We start from the raw sequence: 14841 nt of genomic DNA on the forward strand, positions 1-14841 counted from the left end.
AGAAGTAGGTATCTAGATGCAGGCTTTTGAAGGTGATAGCCAATTTGTGATTCTGGCTCAAGCTCTTTGCTTCGAGGAGCCCAGGCCATACCTATACCTACCATGAACTCTTCTTAGCCACAATAGACTGAAACCCTCTTTCATCCATGAGTCAAAAGAAATCCTTCTTCCTTGCTAACAGATACTGTGTCAAAGTGAAGAGAAAGGTCACTGATTGAGGACAGCATCATTTTTAATCCTTTCTTCTAAGTTTAGCATTCAGCTTGGTCTTCATATGCACCATCTAACTCACCAAGCATAGTCTTTTTTGATTTGTGTGGTGTAGGACACAATACACAGAGGTACCTAGATTGCCCTGGATCCACAATTAACTTAGATGACTTGCTTTACTCTGGGTTAGTTGAGACCTATACTGATTTCTATCTCTTTTGTTTTTTGACAACTTCAAACTTTATCTTTTCCACCATTGGGTCTGTTTGGCATGCTGTGCTGCTGGCCGCATCAAGCAGACATGCTACAGAGATTGCTCTTCCTGATGTTAGTCCCATAAAAGGAGCACAGGCTCACAAGAGGTAAGTAGTCTGGAAAAGATTTCTGGATGTGCAATGTGCCTTTGTGATACCCTATGAGGCCTATTGGACCTTCTTTATCATGGAAAAGTCAGGATACAGCAACTTTCCTTTTATTCTGTAGGAAATCTTGGCATAGGTACCACCTAAAACTGTTTTCAGTCATCAGATTCTCCAAACTCTACAAGGTTTAACTGTGTCTAAAGCACCTATTGCCTTACCAAGATTTCTAGTATAAACAGACATTGTTTGTTCACATCAATACACTGTAGTTTTTGTGGCATGCCTTGATGGATGGACAAAGAACTTTCAAACTCCATTCATTACAAAACATACAACATGATATAAAATAAATATAAGTGAGAGAAACAATGAAGTTAATAAGAATAAGAAGCAGAAGAGAGAAATAATGTTGATAGTGATAAAAATAACATATTTAGAGCTATTTGTTAACTCTGGGTGAAGAACACCAGATTTAGGACTGTGGATTGCAGTTGTTCTCTAAGATTCAAACCAGAACCCTTCAAGATGGATACTTATATTAAGTATAACTGCATCCTTTCTGCTGCCCACTTTAGCTGCTTTTATTCATAGGTTTTATATTTGCGGCAGCAAATAGCAAAGTCAGGAATTCTTTGGGTTAGCTCAGTGAGAGACTATTTGATATGTGCTCTGGGAAGATATAAATGTTATCAGCTGCTCCTACAGTTTGTAATATTTCTTAGTTGTAAAACTGCAAGGGCCATTCCCATGGTAGAGGGTAGGGGTGGATAGAATGGAATGCTTCTTGAACAGCCAATTAGAGGGGACCCAAGGAATTATGTTGAGCTGTTAATCCAAGCAGAAACTCAATGGGTCCTTAATATTCACTGGGCCATTTCTATTAGAAATAACATGCAATTCAGGTCTTTATAAAAAAAAGTGAATTGAGCTTGAGGCAGGTTCAGGAAGAAAAGTGGGAAATGGGTTCTGGAATTGACTGGGGACCCCACTAAATGAAGCAGAGTGATCAGCTAATGTCCACCTCACTGGAAGGCTTACAACATTCATTAGGCACTTAGCTTTAACAAAGGAAAGGATCTAATGGTCAACTTTTTGTTCAAAGCCTTCTATGGTTGGCATTAGCAGACAGATGACAAGCATTTGAAAGGGCAGACATTGTCATTGTTCTCATGTGTCAACAATCTGCAATCAGAGTTTGAGGTCATGAGCATAAGAGTTCTATAGTCAGATTGTATCTTTCTTCTAATCAAATCTTGGTTGCTAGACTTTGGCCATAGGAACCAATATTTACATTAGGCCACATCATAGGAACCACAAATGAAGTGACTACATTGAGGAATAGTCCTTGTCTCAAGTGAAAGAAACTCTTTCCAGTTAATAAGCCTTAAGCCCCTTCCAAAACATCTTGGTTGGCCCAAACAAACCCTGTGACCTCAGAAACCTCTACATTGAGTGAAAGCAGTAGTTTAGAGTAAGCAAGCTGGGCTACCCACCCTTCCTTTATCCTTTTTTCATCTGTATGCCAAGAGGCTTAAATAAATAATTCATATTCATATTGCTAAAATCGTTCATATAGATCACTAAGTAGAAATATGATGCAATACAGAGATATTGAGATGTTTCCATGGCTTCTGGGAGTTGTTTTTAATCACTTTATTTTATTTTGCACAATAATTTAGACAAGCCTTTATTTCATTTGGCTGATAGTAATGATAATTAATCATCTTTTAAACATCCAGTGGGTCCCAGGATCCTAACATACATTTCCTCAAGCATATGTATAGCAAGGTGTTTCCCACTCTAACACCTTATGAACAACATTTCCAGAATTTGATATATTTGAGTAGGACATTGAAAGCAAAGAATCATTTTATGCAAATATATACATGCTTTATTCATATAAGCATAATTCTGTTAACTATTCAGGAAAAGCAGGATAAATTATATATATAATAAAAACAAATGTGTGGATATAATTGTGACCAACATTTTATAATAATAATAACAATATTATCTACATGCTATACTTGAAAATTTAATATTCTACTGAGTACTCAGTTCAGAGCAGGAACAGTACTTATATCACAATTGATTTTTACCTTACATCAACCTCTGAATGAAGATATTTTTGACATTTTAAATGTATAAGGAAAGTGCAACTCAGCAACAGTTAAGATACACAAAGGCTCTCAGTTTTTGTGTCTTCAAAGGTGTGATCACAAATGCTGTATTCTACTCTTCACCACATGCAACACTATCTTGTGCTCACCAAGCTAAGATTCTAAATACATTTTTGTTTGTTTAGTTGATTGGCTTTAGTCTTGGTTTTGGTTTTGGCTTTGTTATGTCCTGTTTTTCCACCCGGGTTGACTTAAGTTTGAGTTATTTCTTGTTTTGGTCACATAGAGAGCCATGGCTTAGTTATACGTTTGTTATGATAAAATATGCAGACAAAAGTATTTTAAGGAAGAAAGAGTTTATTTTAACTCATAATTCTAGAGTGATAAAGTCTATCATGGAGGAGAAGACAGGGCAATGGCAGTGGGAAGAGAAGTCTTGGTAGTAAGAGCAGGAGGCTGGATGGTCACCTTGCAAATGTACTCCAGAAACAATGAACAGGAAGTGGGCAGGGCTAAGTGGCCCAGAAGCTTAGCCTTGAGTGACATACTTTCTCCAGTGAGATTCCACCTCCTGAAAGTTCTACAAACTTCCCCAAAGCACCAATGGTAGCAGATGAAATCACGTTTAAACTACAATTGGATAAAGAGAAATGTATAAAGGAGAAAGTCTATTGAAATTCCTTCTGACTTTATTGAACATCAATGGGAAAAGTTCAGTTCGTATTTCAAAAGGAGAGTGGTTCTCTGTGGACGGTTTGATTGTTGTTCAGCGTTTCAAGGCAGCATTCAAATGTTGAGGGCTAATATAAATGCACACATTCCAAATCTGTCATATTCTGTTTTAGATTGAAAGCCAAGTTTAAGGTCTGGGAGAAAACAAGTGTGTCTTTTCTACTGACTTCTTCTGTGTGAGGTATGTTGGGTGAAGGTGTAAAGTTGAGTCATAAAATTAAGTGGGTAGAGCCATTTTTCTGATTTTTGACTTTTTTTCATGACTACGCACGTATACAACTATCAACTATACACAACTATCAAACTACCATTAGTTCACTTTTACTTGGACCATCAAGAGGTTTTATTCTTTTTAATTATTCCCTCTTTTGCCTTCTCTCTTCTCTCCCCTTTTTTCTTTCTCTTTCTTTCTGTCTCTCCTATATACCCACACACAAATGGATCAGTGGCTTTTACCATATATTCTATGTATTGTTGAGTCATAGATTGACTCAAAATTTAAGAAATGTAAATTTAGCTAAGATTTTGCTGATAGTAAACACCAAAACAAATACATGATTACAAAACTAAATTTATTTGGTGCTTTGGAATCACTGAGCACTTATATAAGGCCATTATCTTATTAGGAAGCAAGTTGTAATAAACTGACATCATCTACCAGAAATATGTTTTGAACATTCAACTGGAAATAAAACCTGCTTAAATATCTTTAGTATATCCTGCTGAAATTGTTCTTAACACCATGATGTGGTTATTTTTTGATTGTTGCTGTAGGATGTATTATTGAGGATTTGAAAGAGGTCATCTGACCAGAGCTGTATTTTCTGAATGGAATGCTTGCTCTAGGAAGAACTGAATGGATACATTTTTCATATGATGCCAAATTATTTATCATTAAGGAAGAACAGAAATCCTGCTAACAATATGGATGAAAAAAGAACTGTACTTAATTAGGAAAGAGATAAGCTTACAAGAAGATCAACATCCTGGCATCCTGGCAAATTAAGCTTTATTCATAGCAACAAGTAGTAAACTGGAAAGGGGATATTGTCTTTATTAGCAAAAGAGTATTGTGCATTTGTCATGGTGGGAGATAGAGGTACAAAAATGGGAAAGATCATCATAAGGCTTTTCTCTTGTTAACGTAGCAAGAGCTTCCTGGAGTAAACAGAATACTTATATAGTGCAACTCAATATTTTGATGAAGCTAATGGAAGTAGGTTTTGCGTGTGTGTGTGTGTGTGTGTGTGTGTGTGTGTGTGTGTGTGTACCCATGCTCTTCTCTCTCTCTCTCTCTCTCTCTCTCTCTCTCTCTCTCTCTCACTCACACACACACACACACACACATTAATTCTATTTTTATTCATGGGTTTTTCTCATTAGAAATGAGAATAAAAAGCATATATTTTATCTTAAAATGATACCATTGCTATTTGGAAGACATTTTTCTATTTCAAAGAATCACAGATGCCAGGCAAAAGGAGCTAAAACTAGAAGGCTATTAAGAGATAATAAGGATAGAAGAAGACTGAGAGAAGTTTATTACAAAACAGGCATTAGTGGTTTCTTTAATCTTAAATCTTTGAGGTTGTGTTATGATTTGATGGTAGGTTTAGCCAGTGGAATAAATGGTGGGACTACCTTTGAACCACTCACCAAGTTCTTAGGACAGCCATAGAGATTTGCTGCAAAGATATCCCTTCAAGAATAGATCTGTCAAAAGGAGTGTAGTAGATGACAGCCTCTAGGAGCAGGTGCCTTTGAAGTATACTCTACTGAACTGAGGCTGGGTTTCCAAGAGTCTGAGCAGCCAAACTGCCTGGAGTCAAGTCAGAGGGTCTGGATTGGGAGGCAACAAAGCAAAGGACTCTTTAAAGAGCACCTATCCCATCCTCCTGCTGGAAGCAGAGTATCTTGGTCCTTTGATGCTCTGGATTCCTTTCCTATCTAGTCTTCCTGACTAGATTCTTTTCTTTCATAGAAAAAATGGCTTCCATTGGATAGTCTGCCTGTCATGCTTCCTTATGTTCATGGGTATTATTCACACACACACACACACACACACACACACACACACACACACAGAGAGAGAGAGAGAGAGAGACAGAGAGAGAGAGAGAGAGAGAGAGAGAGAGAGAGAGAGAGAGAAAGTGAGAGAGAGTTACTAAGTAGTCTATTTTTTTATTGTTTCTTGCAATGATGTGTGATATTAATTAAGACAATAGAGTGTTGTGAGTAGATCATTCACTATCTACAATACAGTAAGAAGCCATATATACCAGTGTGTGGGAACATGGATATCCTCCACAACAACAGCCCAATTTTAAATAACATCTTACTGGAGGTGAACACCCCACTCAGGAAAAATATCATTATGGGTTTCCTATCTTCTCAAAGCAGACACAGACATGGCAGATAGTAACTAGGGATTTGTTATTTAGGGCCATCACATTGAAAAGATGTTTGAGTGTTCAGGTGAAGAATAGTTCATATGCTAAAGTCAGAGATCTTACTAGATCACTTGAGGGATGTAAACAAGGTGGAGCCACCTTGGTGAATACCCCACCAATATACAACCCAACTCTACAGAACGGGCCCTTCCTTCTCCACTAAGAGCATAAGTGTCTGCTCATGGAAGGCAATACTTGAGAGGCCACTTTCTCACAAGTCGAATGCCACAACTTTCAGGGGATGTTTTCTTGGTTTTAGGGTTGAATGTTATTGTTAAATTCTAGTACAATAGAGTTGAGGAAGAGAAACTAGTAAGAAAAGACAGAACTTCCCAGTAAAGCCTCAAGAGTTAGCTAGCAGAAAACACCAAGATAGAATGTGCTGGGTTTTCTTAGTACTTGCTTACTTACCAGAACCAAAACTTAAGACTGAAGAAAAGAAAGAAGCTATTGGCATAGGCACATGCCCTTATAAGATAGAATTTAATGGTCTGGCAAAGAATCCCAAAACGTCAAGAAAATCTGATGGTAGGGTGGTTCCAGAAACCCAAAGAGAGGTGTGTGAAGTTGATAGAGGCATCAAAAGAGTGAAGGCTCAGGGAAGCAGACATGTTGGGAGGGATGCATGATGTAATGTATGAGGGCCACCAGGAGCTGTGCTTCATGAAGGCCATGGAGGCTGCATAGTTCAGGGAGGCATTAAGAGTGTGCTGGTGAGATAAACATCAGAATGACTGATGTTTCGATCATGACCTTGGCTCAAAAGTAGACAATAACGAGAGTAACATAAATTGAGATGTTAGTAGTTGGGGATGATGGGAATCTGAAGAAATTTAGTCCAGATGGCATACACAACTGCAGGAAATCAGTAGGTCCCAATGACCATTTGTGGCCATATCACTGGAGGGACATTGAAGATGATTTATGCCCAAAGAAATCTGATCAAAGAACAGAAATAGGCAGCATGTACATGGAATCCTCAGCAACAAACATCTACATACTTTCCCACTGAGAATGTTAGATGTGATAGAAATTCCCACCATGCCCCCAAGGTCGAAACACTTAGTCATTTCCGGGTCATACGTCCTACATGACCCACGCCCCATGGTTATGTGGTCATGGAGTCTCACAGATGTGACCACATGATCTCTGTGTGGGCCTATGTGTGCAGGTGCATCCTGGCCTTTATAAGGCGGCACCATGTTCCCCTGATGTCTCTCTCTCTCTCTCTCACTGCCTCTCTCTCTCCGCCTCTCTTTCCGTCTCCTCTCTGCCAGGCCTGGCTTCTCCTGTCCTATCCCATCTCCTCTCTAATAAAGCCCATTCTAACTCTGGTAACCATGGCTCGTGACTCTTCAACCAATAAACCTGCACCTTTTATCCTTTCAAGATGTACTGTTATTTGTTCATTTGTCACAGTACAGCCCAAAGAAATTAAAAATCCTGGAAACTGCACAGGCCATCTCTGTTCCATTACACCTAAGGTGACAAAATCAGACTAAGAAATAAGGAGCTGGAAGGGTCAAAGTTTTGGGGACATATGGGCTCAAAGGATTTTCCTTCATGTTAAGATGTGTGGTATCATAGGAAACACATGCACAACCATCTTTTTATAGTAGAAGACAAATTGTCTCATCTTGTATTCCTACTATAAAGAAGGGGAAACAACAACATAACTTTCTGGGCTGCTTCAAGCTTAGTAGGAAACCTTTTTCCACTCTAATAATACTGCCTCTGAATCACAGCAATGACTGATGTGGCAAGTTACCCCTACAGGTGCAATAGTGCTGCTTACATCTTGGCAGCAACCAACAGTTGCTTAATTGGACTTAAGACTCATTCATCAGGAGCTAAACCATTCCTAGTAACAGAAGCCTTGCCAACCACACATAGCTAGGAAGGCCATAGATCCTAGCAAAGAACCTCCTGCTATCACTTTCCTAAACCAGAAGAATTCTTAATTACACCCTCATTGACTATCCTTATACCTGCAGATAAGTGTAAATCTCACTTGGCATAAGAGAAGCTTCATTTTGCAGTGGAAGGAGACCATCAAAGATATCCCAACTAATAAAAATGGAAAAGAATAAAAAAGACTGACCATGAGGTTCCCAGGCCCAAGTGGTACCTCCACAACACAGTTTCTGAACTTGAGGCTCTGGGAACATTGTGTAACAGATGGCAGAAAGATTGCAAGAGCCAGAGGACCAGGAAGTCTGCTGTGAGAGTGTGCATTCTAGCTGTGATAGGAAAACTACAGCCATGCAATCTGAACAACATGGCTGCCTAAACAGGACCTGTACCAGGCTAACAGCAGCTGAGATCCTGAATGGTGGATGGTGAAATCTTCCAGGACTGTACCGCTAGATGAAGAGCTATAAGCAATTAACAAGAGAATTACTCTTTCTTGGGGATGAGACCCACGCACCCCCATTGGTTACCCAATACTGAGAGATCACAGCAAGAAACATATACATGCAGGCAACCCTGAAGAAACTCAGGGAGTTTATTTATATATTTATATTTTAAGTAACAATAATTGTTTACAAAAAGGAGGCAGTGAATTTGGGAGTAGGGGAGCAATAAGAGGGGCAACATGTCTGATTAGGAGGAAAAAGGAGGGTTAAATTATATGTAGTGGATAGCCATTCCAGCTTTGACCTAGAAGTTCCAACCCCCATTGAGGCTTCAGTAACATTCATACCTACAAGGCCGGCCTCAGAGAGGATGCTGAAGACCTGAGATCCAGATGTGCAGGTTCTCTTGGTTCCTGGACCCTGGATGCTGGAGGTAGACTGAGCATAGTTCTCCAGAGAACACTGCCGGACTGTGCCACACCTTTCCCAGAACCTGTAGCCTATCCCTTCACTTGTAAGTTACCCCACAAAATAAACCTCACTTTTAACTATGTGGAGTGGCCTTAATAATTTCACCAATATCTGGCACCCAATGTGGGGCACAAACCCATGACCCTGAGATTGAGAGTCTCATGCTCTACCAACTGAGTTTGGAATGATCTTTGTAACATGCCATTTACCCACGCTCTAGACTTTTCTGGATTTTAGTACGTGTTTCTTGCTTGATAATGTTTGCATTGATTGTAGTTCCATCTTATCTAGGTCATTATCCCTCATTACTCCTGGACAATATTTGATAACCAGTCCTTTGTATACAGTCTTGTATTAGGTTAGAACCTTCTTATTTAGACAAATGGGGGAGATGTAGTGGGTAGCCATTCTAGCTTTGACCTGGAAGTTTCAACCCCCATTGAGGCTTCGGTAATGGTCATGCCTTCAAGGTGGGGCTAAGAGAGGATGCTAAAGACCTGAGATCCAGATGCACAGGCGCTCTTGGTTCCTGGACCCTAGACACTGGAGGTAGACTGAGGAGAGTTCTCCAGAGAACACCTCTGGATTATGCCACACCTTTCCCAGACCCTGTAGCCTACCCCTTCACTTGTAAGTTACCCCACAAAATAAATCTCCCTATTAACTATGTGGAGTGGCCTTAAAATTTTCACTAATAATTATGCTTTGAACTTTTAACAAAAGAATCATGTCTAGTCTATATCCTGTGTAACTCAAAAGGAAGCTAGGTTTGAGAGAAGCTTGGAGAAGGAAGAGACTTCAAAGCACCACAGGAAATTTCCATGGCCCTAGTGCTTAGAGTGTATGACCCAGCAGTCTTCATATCACTGAAGATATTAATTGTGGAAAAGGTGTAGTTGGAATTACATGTGAAGAATTATATGGGAGAATCACTGCTTTAACTTCTGGGTTTCTGGATGGGGGTCATTCATCCTGCAGTAGAGAATTATAAATAATTTAACGAAAAGCTCCTGGAGTATTCCTGAGCCTTAGTTAAAAATATAATTAAGTAATTATGTACCCCAAACTTCCAAATTTGAGGACCCAAGCAGAAGTCTATCATAAAATGGAATATACATCATAACATAGCCAAGTAGGACCAGAGATTTAGAGCAAACAGCACAAACATAAAATCCAAGTTCTCATGGTGTCTACTCTGGTGAAGTCAATGCCTAAGCCCATGTATACTTCCATGTGCTGAGTTCCAACCACTGAAAACTGAAAAAAAAAATACTGTGAACTTGATTTATGGGTGAATCAGCTTGGTTTATGGGTTTGAGCTGAATATAATGTTGGCCTTATAATCCTAATCAGAATAGCTTAATAATATAGTGAATGAAAAAAATTTCCAAGTACACAGAGAGTCAAATTATACTTTTATTTATTCAGTCTGTAAGGAGGAGGAAGTTTTTAGAGTACAGTCACGTACAGAATGTGTGAAAGAGATAATAGACGACAGATCAACTTGTCAGAGACATAGATCAAGAAGGTCTAGGAAGTTGGATTAAAAGATATTGCATGTAGAAAGATGTTAATAGATATAGAAAAGTGAGCAAATACTATAAAATTACTTTCGTTACATATTAATTACAAAGCAATTACCACAGAAAAGGTGATGGCCAATTAAGCTTTAAAAATAGTCTTAAGTAGTTAATATCAGCCAGAACAACTATCATGTATGCATCAATAGATCTATCAACAGCAGACACAGAGACAAAGTCTGGGCCAGACAATGTAGATTCTTACCTAAGGTCACTCTAACCGTGGCATTTCTCAATGTCTAACCCACTGGCCATAGACACCAGCCCCAAGTGCTTGATATTATGGCTTAAGAAGATAAATTAGGGGCCAGAAAGGTGGCTCAGTGGTTAAGAGCACTCACTGCTCTTGCAGAGGAGACCTTTGGTTCCAAGAACCTACATTGTGGCTCTTAACTGTATCTCCAGCTCAAGGGGATCTGATGCCTCTACTGATCTCCATGGGATCCTGTATGCACACACACTCAGTTACACACATATATACAGAAGTAAAACAAAGAAATACTTTTAACAAGAAGAGGATCAAGTAGACATATGGAAGCTGACTCTACTTTACAGCCCCTCTCTGTCTAGAGAGAGTGCAATTTGTTACTTCAGGAGTAAACAGAAGTCTGCTCTAGATGGCTTTGCCATTTTAACTACAAATCTTCAGTCAATATCAGTATTGGGAGTCCTTAGGAATATTTGACCTGAAGACTTGGAATTATGCACTGAAAGAGAATATGGGTGGCTCATGACATTGTATTAGGTTGTACAATATTTGGAAAGTTCTAGTTTGATAGAGCATTTCAGTGGATGTCCCCAATAAAGACTGGAACAGAAGTACTAGGAGTGACATGTGTCCACCAAGTTGACTCCTGAGGCACAGAGGGTCCCCTGGAGACAAAGGTTGAGATACACAGGCCAGTGCCTTCACTGTGACATTGTCAGGAGACTCAACATGGTCATAATCAGAGGTGGGTTCGAATGGCGTGGCATGCATCACCAAACAGTGGCATTAGGCTCGATCAGGTCTTGAGTTTTGCTCTCCACTATGAAAATAAAATGGTTGCTTCTCTATTCTCAAATCCAGAACAAGATACAAGGAGCAAGATCCAGCTGAGTCCAGCTTAAGCGTTGATGGGCTATAAACAGATACTAAATGACTAGGGCCTTGCTACAGTCTGGGTGTGCATAACTGCCACCACACAAGAAGCCAGAATATTCACCCCCATCATGACAGAATGAGATCTGGTATTTGGGAAAAGATTAGTCATGAGAAGAACTAAAAGAATCCAGATATAAAATCGCCTCATTCCTTCTCCCAAGTGAGATCAGAGAGAGAGAGAGAGAGAGAGAGAGAGAGAGAGAGAGAGAGAGAGAGAGAGAGAGAAAGGCCACCTGCGGTGATGTAGACCCTCTTGAGGAACAAATGGCAGGACTACAGCCCACACAAGCTTGTTGTCACCAGTATTTTTCTGGTGCTGCTGATCAGAGCCATAGCAGCCTAGGGCCCTTACATCTTATAGTGTTTGTTACTACAGTTATTTAACTAACACATTAATCAAGATGGAAGACGAAATATGTTGTGTTTCCAAGTACTCTTATTTTTTAAAACTGTTTGGGTGATAGGCTGTTTCAAATACATACATGTCCTAATGAAAAATTGTTGAGATCATCAAATTTATATATGATCATCACCATTTTATTCTAATTTTTTTTGCCTCCACTTCCTATTTTAGTGTCAGAAGTTAATAAACAAATAAAAAACCCACAGAAAACTGCAGAAAATAGATCCTCCCCTCCTTTATTTTTCTCCCGTCCTTTCTCTTCCTTTTTCTTTCTTTCTCTTTCTTTTCTTATTAGTACTATCAGTTAAATCTAGGGCCTCAAACATGCCAAGGAAACTCTCTACCACTGAGCAACACACTCCAATCTTCCACTTACTTTTTATTTTGAAACAAGATGTTACTACATTCCCAGGCTGGCTCTCAGGATTCACTCTGTAGCCTAAGCATGTCTTCAACTCATGATCCTCCTGCCTCATCTTCCTAAGTAGCTCTGACTACAGCCTATGACACCAGACAAAAGACCAACTCATCCTCTCTATGTAAAATAATACAAAGTTTTAATTGTAAAGATTATGAAATGGTATCAAATGTAGTAGTAGCACTGTGGTTTCACATACTTAATGGGTAGCCTATCATATTTTGACATAGTTCTATGCTGTGAAATGGCTGTTGGATGGCATTTTAAAAATAATTCTCTCTAAATAGATGTTAGTTACATGATGGTTCTTCTAGCTTCAGACATATTTCATAAAGAATGTACTAGGGCATTTGTATATTAAAAACATAGTATCACTTTAAACAGTTCTAAAATACATAATAAGAATTCTTGGAAACATAACAACACATTTCAAATATTATTTTTACTGCCTGGGGAAATTCCATTCATTGTTTATCATTTAAAAAATCTATTTGGATGAAAGTACTCATTTAACAAATGTCACGTAAACTGGTGTATATTTTCTTAGCAATATTTTAAAATACTGAAATATAAGGTCAAGTACTTATGACTTGTAGGTGATAAGGATAATAATTAAAATGATACCTAACAAATGTGTCTTTGGAGAACAGACCAGAATACAGTAGATAGTACATAGAATAAGACTTCATAGGCTATTTCAAGCCTTTTCCCAATCATATTTAGATTTAATCATCACAAGAACTATTTATTAGTTACATGTGAAATTTAACTTGATAACTATTTTATTCCTTCAATCATAAAACAAGAAAAACACCAAACAACGGGGCTGAGCAAGGTGAATATCTTTGTCTTTGACAATAGGACTTTTAACAGAGTAGATTTTTCACTTGCTTTTACAAGATCAAAGCTTTTTCATTCTATCTACCCTCTGACAAGTCTTGACTTAGCCTTTGGTCAAATTAAATATGTCTACACTCTACTTAGGAAGTGGACAGAGACATGAACAAGAAGGAATGTGTACTTAATCCTCTCAGTGCACTTAAAATTAGAGCTGAAGCCTCTCCCATCTGTCTAGAGTCCAGCTCCCACGAATTTCCCACGCCCTGGCTGCTAGAGAACTCTATTTAATTACCACTTCCTTTCTGTTTATCTCCACAGAGAGTCCTTTGCTTTCATAGAAGGACTAAGATGGCCAAGTTCTCAGGAATGTCCCTGGTTTTAAAAGAAGACTATTTGGTGGCCCCAGAAGCCACTTTGGCATGGGTACTACAGAATAGTTTGCCACTCTGATAACTCAATTCATACCTAATCCATTCTTCATATTACTCAGTTTGCCTTTAATAAATAGTATTGTCTTCGATAAAATAAGAAGGAAATGAAACAAATGAAGACATGAGAAGAAAAAAAATTATAGTGAAGGCCAGAAAAACTCCAGAAGTAAGAGGAAGGAACTGAGGTGGGCCATCCACGCTGTTCATGATCAGTACAGCTTCACAACCAGCTTTTCCCAAACCCCTCATTCTCCTTGTCACTCTTTACACCTGTATTTCTTTTTAACAGTTTCTTCTCTGCTTCCTCCCCCATCCCTATCTGGACCTAGAAGTTGAGAACACAGTCCTAAAGCCAGAATGGATACTAGGTGCTATGTCTCTTTGTTCTCATAAACTCTGGATGAAGGTAGCACCCAGGGGTTGTTGCTAAATGACTTGGTACATGCAAAAACAAACAAACAAAAACCCACAGAGCTGAAAGAGAGCTACTGTTGTTGCTTTCTTCCTGTTCTGAGTTCAGAACCAATGTCTTTAGGAGACTCAGAACTCCATGGTGGTACCGACAGACCGACTCAGGTACCACACAGCACTGTACATCACTGTTTCAATGAGTACCTTTAAATAGAGTCTTGGAAAAAGAACCTGGTCCTAAGCATTCAACTGACTGTAGGTTACATAAAATTTATACTGCATCTCTCATTTGCATGCTCGGTTGCTAGAGCTGATTGTATCTGAGAGCAAAAATCTGGCATAAACCTTTTGCTCATACATTTTTAATTTATGGATTAAGAAGTTTGGAATAACATTCAAAGTCACAGATGCATATCTGAACTAAACCCAAAATATTTTGAGGTTTCATATCAGCTATAACCATCAGAGAACTTGCTGCAAAAGAAAAACCTTTGCCCAGAAAACAAACCGGAGATTTACGTTGAGGGGGAAAAATCTATTTCCCGGTTTACAAACTATAACATATGGAAACTGGGTTTAAAATAATGAGAGGCCCTACAGAGAAGTGTCACCAATGAATTCAGGTACTTACTAGCTATAGTATTGTAAACAAACAAACAAACAACACAGTTTTGAAACTAAAAAGGAGTTACGCAGTGGTACTTGGATGGTTCTTGTTAGACGAATGAAGTTCTCTCAGTTGCTTTGAAGATGGTTCCAGATAATTCTAGGGGTTGGGATAGGAGAGCAATTTGCATACAACCCAATGCTAGTATGCAAGGGGAATAGATATCACATTCTATCAAAAGCTTAAATAATTGTAAGACCAGGTCATCAAATTAAGTTTGTTTTCCCAAGAACTTCCAGAACAGG

Source organism: Onychomys torridus, chromosome 20 (assembly GCF_903995425.1).
Source record: "Onychomys torridus chromosome 20, mOncTor1.1, whole genome shotgun sequence".
Classification (NCBI taxonomy): Eukaryota; Metazoa; Chordata; class Mammalia; order Rodentia; family Cricetidae; genus Onychomys; species Onychomys torridus.